Raw genomic sequence first — 9785 nt, forward strand, 5'->3', positions numbered from 1 at the left:
CTGACCAGGGCCAGCACCCTCTGCCTTTCCTCACACATGAGATTCTCCTTAATCATCTTTGTCACTCTAAGCTGGACCCTCTCCAGAGGCTCCATGTCTCTCCTGTCCTGAGGAGCCCAGAACTGCACACAGCACTCCAGATGCGGCCTCAGCAGGGCCGAGCGAAGGCGCGGGGTCCGTCCCTCCCGGGGAGGCTCCGGCGGCCTGTGTGAGGGCCGGGCAGGAGCGGGGCGCGCCGGCCGCTCCCTCTCGCGGCCGCGGGGCCGCGCTGGGCTCGCAGCGCTGCAGCTGCCGGGCCCTCGCTCCCGGCAGGGCCCGGCCTGGGCCCCACCGCCCGTGCGGGAGCACCGGCCGCCGGACCCGCCTCCCGGGACACAGCCCCGCTCCCGCCCGACCCCGGCCCCGCTTACAGCACCTCAAGCCCTAAGTGACAGCTGGGCTTCGCAGGACCGAGCGCGATGGAAAAAGGGAATCCAGCCGAAATACGCACGCCTCACACTCCCAAGCTGTAGGGTGGGCTCTGATGAGAGCAAGAGCTCATCAAGACAGGCCCAGCCTAACCTGGGGGAGACCTGCGACAGAGGAGCTTGAATGTCCCATACCTGGGAAAGCAACAAAAAGCCTTAACCCAAAATTATTTAAGTAGTTCATATCCAGCATAAGTTTTCCTCCCTAATTCCCCATGCCCTCCCCACGACCCCAGCCAGCCTGGGTTTTGTAGAGTAATTTTAGGGCTCCGTGTTTCTGACCAGATCTCATCTACCGTGACATGTGACAGAGCCCAGTGAGTGGAAGGCTCCAGCCCACAGATCCCCAAGAAAATCTAAGATTTCCTTGCTGCTCATGCAGTTTTTTCAGACTGTTTGTCAAAAGTTATTGGTGGCTATTTTTTAAATGAAAGGAGTAGAGGGAACATAGCTTTGAGGCATATTGGGCTAGCATATTGTTCAGACTCTGTACAGGGACAATAAAGCTTTTAGGATCTTTTGATTGACATATATAATGAAGGTAGCTGTCAAACCTTTGTGCAGCAATTTTATTTCATATTGACAAGCTATTTCACTGGCCAGGGTTTTGCATAAAAGGAATCATTCACATTGTTATGGTGCTGCTATTTACAGAGCCTAGAGGACAGTGGCATCACTACAATATCAAGATTAATATTCAAATTTCTTTTGAAATACATAACTCTGTATGCAACCTATCCTACGTGCACATCTTCATACAGGGAGAAAGGCATTGTTCTGCAGAGAGAAGGGGGCCTGGAGCTGCTGGGGGTTGTTGTTCATTCACTGAATCATCATGTAGCCTTTGAAAAGCCACTTAGTCACTCTGCAGTTGAATGTTTCTCTCTGGGGAGCAGAGAACAAAGCCTCAACACAAACTGCCATCACTGTTACCAGTCAGTGGCAGAGCTCACAGAGCCAGCATGGGGTCAAGGGGCTGCTCTGAGCAGCCCTTGTGTGCACAAAGCCCAGGACAGCTGTGCTCCTCCCAAAGAAGCTTCTTTCTCCTGCCAAAGCAGTGGCAGGGTCAGCTTGGGCTACCTAAGACAGCAGTTGCTGCTTGCCCACTACCTTTCTTTGATTATGAACAATAACTTGCCAAGAAATCACTAGCCTCAGAGAAAACAGGCAGAAAGCAAACGAGAGGGCAAAGCAAAACATAAAGGAGAGGGGGGAAAAAAAAATACACATAAGCAAGGATGACTCTCGCACTATTTGCTATGCAGTCAAGCCCACAAGTGGGTTGTGTATCTGAAGGTGGAAATACAAAGACGTGTCCTGTTCCCTGGGGAAAGGTAAGCAACTTCTCAAATGATCTTTAGAGGCTATTATCAGTCTCGCACTAGCACTGACATACCCTGTGCCCAAAGCCACAGCATGCACACACTGTATCCATAAAAAGAGATATTCATAGCTCTGCAGCTCATAGAAGTGCTGTGCCCGTGCTCTGGTACCAGTATTATTTAAAACAAAACAAAACAAAAGTTTGAGTTGCAAGTGAGGGCATGGAAGAACTTGCACGGCAAGAATTTGGAAAGAGCATGGTAATCCAGCTTGGTCAATGGGCACACAATTTTTTAAGAGTGTACCAGGTTTGTTTGTTCAGTCATTCCTATATTCATTTTCAAGTCCAGAGACAGCAGCTTCATGTCTAGCCCCAAAATAACAGCACTGTCTGAGACAAAACCAGCTTGGTCAGGGGTACCAGAGCTTTTCCCAGCCCGTTTATGTAATAAAGCATTATATACAACTGTTGGAAAACATACCAGTTTAAAAATCTTTTATCTATGACTTTAGCCGGGTTTGCTCATCTTTGCCCCAGGGGAAGGGAACTGAAGCTTCTTTCCAGGGCATTGTTTCTCTAGGTGAGGCCTGATGGGCTTAGCATTTCAACAGACTGGGAGTAGCCCCAACAAGATAAAGCCATCGATGGAACATCAACAGAACCAACAGAACGTCAGTGGCCATCTAGGAACATCTACCCCAGACTCTGCCTCCGGCAAAGACTGATAAGAAATTCAAGCAATGAAGATCTAATTAACATCAGAAGCGAAGAAATCCGGATCTAATAGGAGAGCAGATACTAGGAACTACACAACTTGAGACCAATGAACACTGACCCAATTCGTTTCTATGAGTTTTGACTGCAAAAAAGATCTGAAAATTCTAGTAAAGATCATGTGTCATGGAATGATTCTCTGCACACCCGGGCTATGTGCGGATGAGATGATTTCTGTGGTACATCCTGGCCAGAGAAGAAAGTAGTGCCTTGACTCTCTAACATTAAAAATGTTGTTGGAGGGCTTTTTGTTTTTCCTGCAGTTTCAGTGACACAACCAGGAAGCAGAACAGGAGCTATATGTCCCTGTTACTTGGGTCCTAAAATACAGAGAAAGAAGACAGGGCAGAGAGCAAAGAAGAAAAACAGAGCTTTGTCCTCATTCACATGATAGCCCTGTAAGGCTTTAACCCAAAAGATGTAACTGTATAGTGAAACATCTATGGGGGACTCTCTTGCCTGGCACAGAGGGGTTCTGCAGATAGACTTCCAGGGTGGGGAAAGAGTACCAAGTCGGCAACACAAATTACTTCAGGCCAAACTCCAATACATAACTAGAGATTCCATAGATACATCCAGCCTTAAGCCCAGGAGCAATACAGGTGGAGAGAACGGAGCCTGGGTGATTAAAACTACCTATTTAAGCAGTTCAAGGTAGCTGGAAGCAGCACTGGTGCCTCTGGGTTTCTCTGTTCATTATTTAAGGTGAACATAAAAACACAGAGTGCAGGAGCCCAAGGATGTTCCTCACTGGCTTCAAGCTGGCAGTTTGCTAAAAGCAGCGCTCCTTGGTTTCCTTGGTTTGCCGACCAGCAGTGCCACCTCCCCTCCCTGCTGCCACGGTGCTCAGCCTTCCCCAGGGTTAACAAAAGGGCACGTTACTCTGCTTCGCCAGATTTCAGCTCTGAGAATTTCATTCTGAACAGTTCAGCATCTGCTTTAGCCAAAACAGTTCCGCTATTTCCAGGAATATTATTAAAGGAAAAATAAACTGCTTGGCACACGCTACCTAAATTCAGGCAACCTTTTATATGAGGATCTCTAGCTTCGGAAGGGAAATTTTGAAATCTGGCAGAGAGGTGACCTTTGTGGTAGAAATGTGTCTATCCCTATCAAAACCTACCTACCTTTGGCCAGATTACAGAGCAGGGAAATACTGCAGTTAAGGGCACAGTAACGAGTTCTGAGAACTGCAGTTACTTGCTGTTTCTGCTGTGGGCAAGAGGTCCCTGATCTCCTGCAGAGCTGCAGCTTGTGCTCACCCACTGCCTTGGCCAGTTATGGCTGCACAGGTCCTCCATGGCTGGATGACGAAATTACAGAGCCAGGGGTGAGCGGAGAGACCAGCATTCCATCTGACGCCTACATACATTCCCGTAACTTTCGGATACGGGACAGCCCCATCTGCCACACAGCCCAGGGTCAACGTCAGCATCACGAGTGCTGCGCAGGCACGAGGGCACTGCAGGAAACAAACTGCGACCAAAAAACCCAGGGCCATTACAATACATCGATGCACAGCTGGAAGAATTAATGTCAAGCAGACAATGGCATTGCAGACGTCCCCTAATAACGAAGGCTTGAATCTGCTGTCTCAGTAAAACTCTCTAAACGAGGTTTGTGTGCAGCTTATGGGGAGTTTCTGAAAGAAATATAAATATAGGCCATCATTCTGCAAAGCTTCACAAACCCAAACCCTTGCATTCAGGTGCCATCTCTCGGACTTTGCTGCAAAATCAAGGCCATTCACGTTAAAAGCACAGACAAGAACATCTGCTCAAACTGATGTGTTTTAACTGTATTAGTTAATTATCCAGACAACTCTTCTTATGTCATGGAAATGCAGTTTGAACACTGGCAGATAAATGCTCTTGCATTAAAAAGGGAGAAATCAGTATTTGCTGTTGGATGTAAGCAGCCATTAGAAGAAACAGTCCCACCTTTCACCCAAGCATACCTTCTCCCCATCTTCAGCACATTATGCAGTCCTTCTGTGTATCCGTGTGTGGGATCTCAGGACTCATATCCATATACCGAGAACTGGCATGTCATCATCATCCTGGAGAATGATTTCAGTTCATTAAGTGCTGCTAGGAAAAAGATATAATTCCTCTCACCAAAAGCCTCAACAGGCTACAAAGGAAGAGTACAAGGAAAAGTTAACTTCTTTCTTCATTATATGTATGCCCTTTCCTCATGCATAAAGCAGGAGCAACACAGAACTTCTATACATATAAAGAAGTTCTATAGATAGATTATATACTTCAGTACATATATGTACGTAGATAGATATAGATCTATGTATTATTATGTACATACTTCAGGTCTGGTTAAAGCACAGTGGCGAGCAGAGGGGGTCTGTGGTGCTTTCATTCCGTGAGAGAAGAAAACCATACCTCCTGCAGAAGGCAAACTGTCCGTGCAGACTGCAGAAGGCACTCAACAAACAATTTTGGTTTGTCACTCAAGTGCTTGGTTAATGATTCACCCTGAACAACCAGGCAAGGAAGAAGCGAGCTTGTTCTCCTTCAGTGCACTGGCTGCATTAAGAAGAAAGAGCTCAATGTGGAGCCAGTGCAAGAGAGAAACTTCCCACCTGCACTGCTGCAGGAAACTCTTCCCAGGAGTATGAACTGGGATTATGTATCACAACAGCAGGTATGGCTGGAACTACGGAACCAACCCAGCCACACACGGACCTTGTGATATATTTTTCATTAGCAGAACCCAGATCCTTTACGCAGTAGTTGCCTCCCAAATGTGGAAACTGCAAGATAAAAAGCACATTTGGGTGACTTCTTGATGGGTGACTGCAGAGCCACAGGCTCATCTCAGATCTCCCACAGACCCAGCCTTGGAGTGCCTGCAAATTCCTTTTTTCCTCTTATGCTTCTGAATGGTTAAGGCAGCGTGGCGAGCCATTTTACAGGGGATTTCAAGAAAATGACACGCTTGATGTTTACATGTTTTTGCCCATGAGACAACTTTGATATGCCTTGTGAAACACATGCTTTCACAGAAATCTGAGGAGGAAAACGACATCACCAAGAATAGTAAAATCTTGTTCTGTTTGGAACAGACAATTTTAACAAGACTGTTTTAACGGGAATAGCATTTGGTAGATATTTTTAAATGTTGGCAGCAGGTTTTGCTAGACAAAATTTTATGATATCATTCCTTGGATAGATTGCTAATCTGCAAAAACCCATCATTTGAGACCCATTCTAACATTACAGAAGTCCCTTGATTTCCATGTACACAAGGTCAGGCCATTTATGAGTGTAAAGTGTCCCCAGTACTTAATTTTTCCAGGTGACACCCGGTGCCACTTGGCTGTTTGAAAGACAATTTGAGCCAGTACACTTCCACATAGGACTGCACAGAATGGCCATGTTCTTCTTCCCTTCTAAGAGTTGCATAAGCAGATATAAATGTTTCTGTGTTCAATAACTAAAATTAAGATTCCCTTTGCTTGTAGCCTCCTTCGAGAATGTCACTATTCTGTTTGAGAAACCACATCCTGCTCTGCATCCTATGTGGATTCATTCTGTCAATCCAGGGAGATCAAGTTCAGCAGCCTCCCCAGGACTGCTGATAATCTCCTGAAAGTCCACAGTAAACATTTCTTTACACACTGGATCAGATCTGATGAACTATACAACTTCACACCAGCCAGGAAAGTGTGTGGGACTGACTTTTTAACCAATGCAGACGTGGGGGTACACTTACAGGCCAACTATAATTTTCCCTAGAGAATGCTGAGCATATATTTTTTCCACTCAGAGCTATTGTTCCATGTTTTCCCAGGACTTCAGAGTGTGTCCAGCAGTGACTGGAACCCCCATGCAGTAAACCCACTCAGGCTTACCAGGAAGCTTCTGTGGGAGCCTCAAGTTTCGGTGCAGCTCAGAAGCTGCACGCGCCTAAAGCATCTCCACGGGAACACGAAGCTTCCCTCGTGCATTTCATTTCTTTATCCGAAATATTCTTCCCACTCAGCCACAACCTAGAAAGGAAAAAAAAGGAAAAGAAGGAAGATCAATTAATTTTGACATAAGGAGTCTTGACTATCCCAACACACTGCAAGGTGAAAAAACATCCCTGCCCCTCTAACAAATCCCCCTGATACTGTCTCCATCAAGTATCAATTATTTAAACGCTGTATTAAGGAGAGTAAAGACACAATGCTTGGAATTCTCAACAACGGCTCAGCTTGGCTACTCCAAGCACTTTCCCACCTGGGGAGCTGAGCAGTTCCAGATTTAAACACCACATTTAATACAAATCTGACAGCAATTTGATTTGATTTGGCTGCCAGCATCGGAGCTGCTTCCACACAGACACACGAGGCTGCTCCGAGCTGCCATTTCATCGGCGCCTGGGGACAGGAACAGCACCCGCACCGGCCACCTGGCTCAGCCCGGGCTCCATCCAGCACCCACCGAGAGCCGCTGCGAGCTGAAATCCTCCCGGCCCCTCCTGCCGGGGAAAGCCTGCCTCCGGCTCCGGCTGCCCCCAGCTCTCACCTCCCGGGGAAAGCCTGCCTCCGGCTCCGGCTGCCCCCAGCTCTCACCTCCCGGGGAAAGCCTGCCTCCGGCTCCGGCTGCCCCCAGCTCCCACCTCCCGGGGAAAGCCTGCCTCCGGCTCCGGCTGCCCCCAGCTCTCACCTCCCGGCAAACAGCAGCTCCATCCTTGGTGGCTGCTCCCGGCTGCGGGCAGCCGCCGCCCTTCGGGCAAGCCGATGGCTCGGGCAGCTCCGGTGCCCGCTCTTCCTCGATGCTTTTGCGTTTTCCTGCAGCTCCCCGGGCCGGCGGGAGCGGGGGGCGGCGGGGGCGCGGCGAGGCGGCGGCGGCGGCGCGGTGGGGGGGGGAACGAGAGCCCGGCACGGCACCGCGGGGCGCGGGGACCTCTCGTGGGAGAGGCGCGGCGCGCGCGGCACGGAGGTGTCCCCGCCGATGCCTGCTGGCCGGCGCCCACGCGCCTCCCGCCCGCCCCCGACGCCGCTGACCCCACAGCCCGCAGCAGCCCCAGGTGTGAGCGGCCAGGATGAGGAGGGGGCGGCTCCTGCCAGAGGCCGTTCTCCGAGGGTTCCCCGGGCACACCTGTGCAGGGAGCTGCTGGTCCAGAGGGGCAATGGGGGCATCCCGAGTGTCCCTCCAGGGACAATGGTCGGAGCATCCGGCAGGAGCTGGGGAGCAGCCGGAGGCACCTGGGCACAGAGCACTGCTCCCAGAAAATGCCCAGGGAAAACCCCTCGTGCCAAGGGGCAGCACCTGAGCAGGCAGGGCAGCATGTGGGGTCCCAGGGAAACATTCCACTTTCCCCTTTCATCTTGGCAGCCCTTCCCCAGTGCCCCCAGAAAAAAAGGGGGGTTATGAGGAGAAAAGGGATTTAAACGGAGGGAAAAAAACTTCCTTTTCCATAATTGTCTGTGTTTAAATTGAGGGGGAATCCCCTTCCTCTGCAATTTTAAGGGCATCAGTTGAAGAAAACCCTGCCTTTTCCATGCTCTTAGGGGTATCACTTGACAGGGAATCCCCATTTTCCATTATTCTCCAGTTTAAATAGAAGGGGAAAACCTTGACAATGCTATTTTATTGATTGGAATTGAGCATAACTCCCCCATTTTCATCATCCCAAGGTTTAAATTGAGGGGAAAGCCCGGTTGTCCCTCCTTTATAAGGGTTTGAATTGAGGGAGAAATCCCCCTTTTTCCATCACTGGAGAGACCTGAAGCAAGGAAAACCCCTCTTTTTCCAGTATTTTAGGGGATTCAGAGGAGAGAACCCATTTATTGCTATGGCATCTATTTAAGTAGAGACAAACACTCCCTAGTCTCTCATTTTAAGGGGTCCAATTGAAGGAAGCGCCCCCTTTTTCAGCATTTTAAGAATTTAAATCTGTACTTCAGGGCACTTCTAGCTGTGTACTGGCACCTAATCTCTCACAAGGGAGCAAGCCCAGCACTCACAAAACCTTCCTGCTGCCAGAGAGCCCATTATTTTTTCAGTTTTATTTATAATGAATACATCCCTAATTAGAGACCCCAACAGGAGTTACACCATGTATATTATTACTATTCTTCTCCACCCTCCATAGTCCTGTGACTCAATAGCCACCAATGAACAATTACAGAACTTAACAAGGAATCATGCAACTCATGTGTCTACGCTGCCAAAACAAAAAGCTTTTTTACCCTTTCAGTGGATGCAGCTGTAGTAAAACAGAAGGCATCTACAGAGCCCTTCACTCACCTGGAATTTAAGGCAGAGCAGCCAAACACCTGCAGCTCCTCCCAGTGCTTTTATCCCTTCTGGTAAAATTGCCTCCTCCTTTTTCCCGGGCATTGTGGGAACGAGAGGCGGGCCCGGCCAGGGGTATATTAACCCCAGCCCTGGGTAAAAAGAGGCCCATTCTTTCTGTGGGGTTAGTGGGGTTGAGGGTGTCTTTTTATTTCCATGAAGGGGGGGGGGGTGTCATTCAGGTTTTCTCAGCTTTCTTTCAACAGGTGCTTTTGGCATCTAAAGCAATAGAGGCTTTGAAGACACTGTGAAGAAGATAGCACTGAGTGCATAGTTCATGATTTTTGCATGCAGTGTTCAAGGTTGTTAAGGTGCTTGGTGCTTTTTGTATTTTTTTTTTCTTTGCCTTGTTTTTCTTAGAAGCACTGCAATTTCCTGAAATTCCGGATTGTGTTAGTATTACACTCCAAATTTTTCAGCAGGTTCATTGTGCTGCAAGAGGGAGCTACCCTGGGTCAGAGATGACATCGGAGATGGAGGCTTCTGATAGGTAAGTTAAAGACTGCAAGTATGAGTGGGAGCGGGAGCAGGGTCCCAGTTAGTAGCTGACTTGTTAGGATTTGGCTTGTATGCCACTACACCGGTGCATTGATTTTGGTTTTCTTTGTCATAGCTGACTAAGAGGCCAACCTGGTGATCCCAGTGCCTTTGGAGATGGCTGAGGTGGACTCCTTTGCATCCAGTGTGGATTCTCATCACCGGTCATCTGAAAGCTAAGTTGGGGGCTGGGGCCCGGAGAAGGGATGATAGCAGGATAGTGGGTTGGAAATTGCTGGGAGAGATTTAAAAAGTAGTGTAGGGGAAAGGGATGCTCTCCAAGGGGCTTCTTAGGTAAGCTAAAGGGAGTAGCCCTACTTTTGACTGCAACTGTAGGGTGTGCAGCGCAGAGCAGTTCCAGTGTGTGTTGTCTTGTCCGGT

Source organism: Coloeus monedula (genome assembly GCF_965178545.1).
Source record: "Coloeus monedula genome assembly, contig: HAP1_SCAFFOLD_253, whole genome shotgun sequence".
Classification (NCBI taxonomy): domain Eukaryota; kingdom Metazoa; phylum Chordata; class Aves; order Passeriformes; family Corvidae; genus Coloeus; species Coloeus monedula.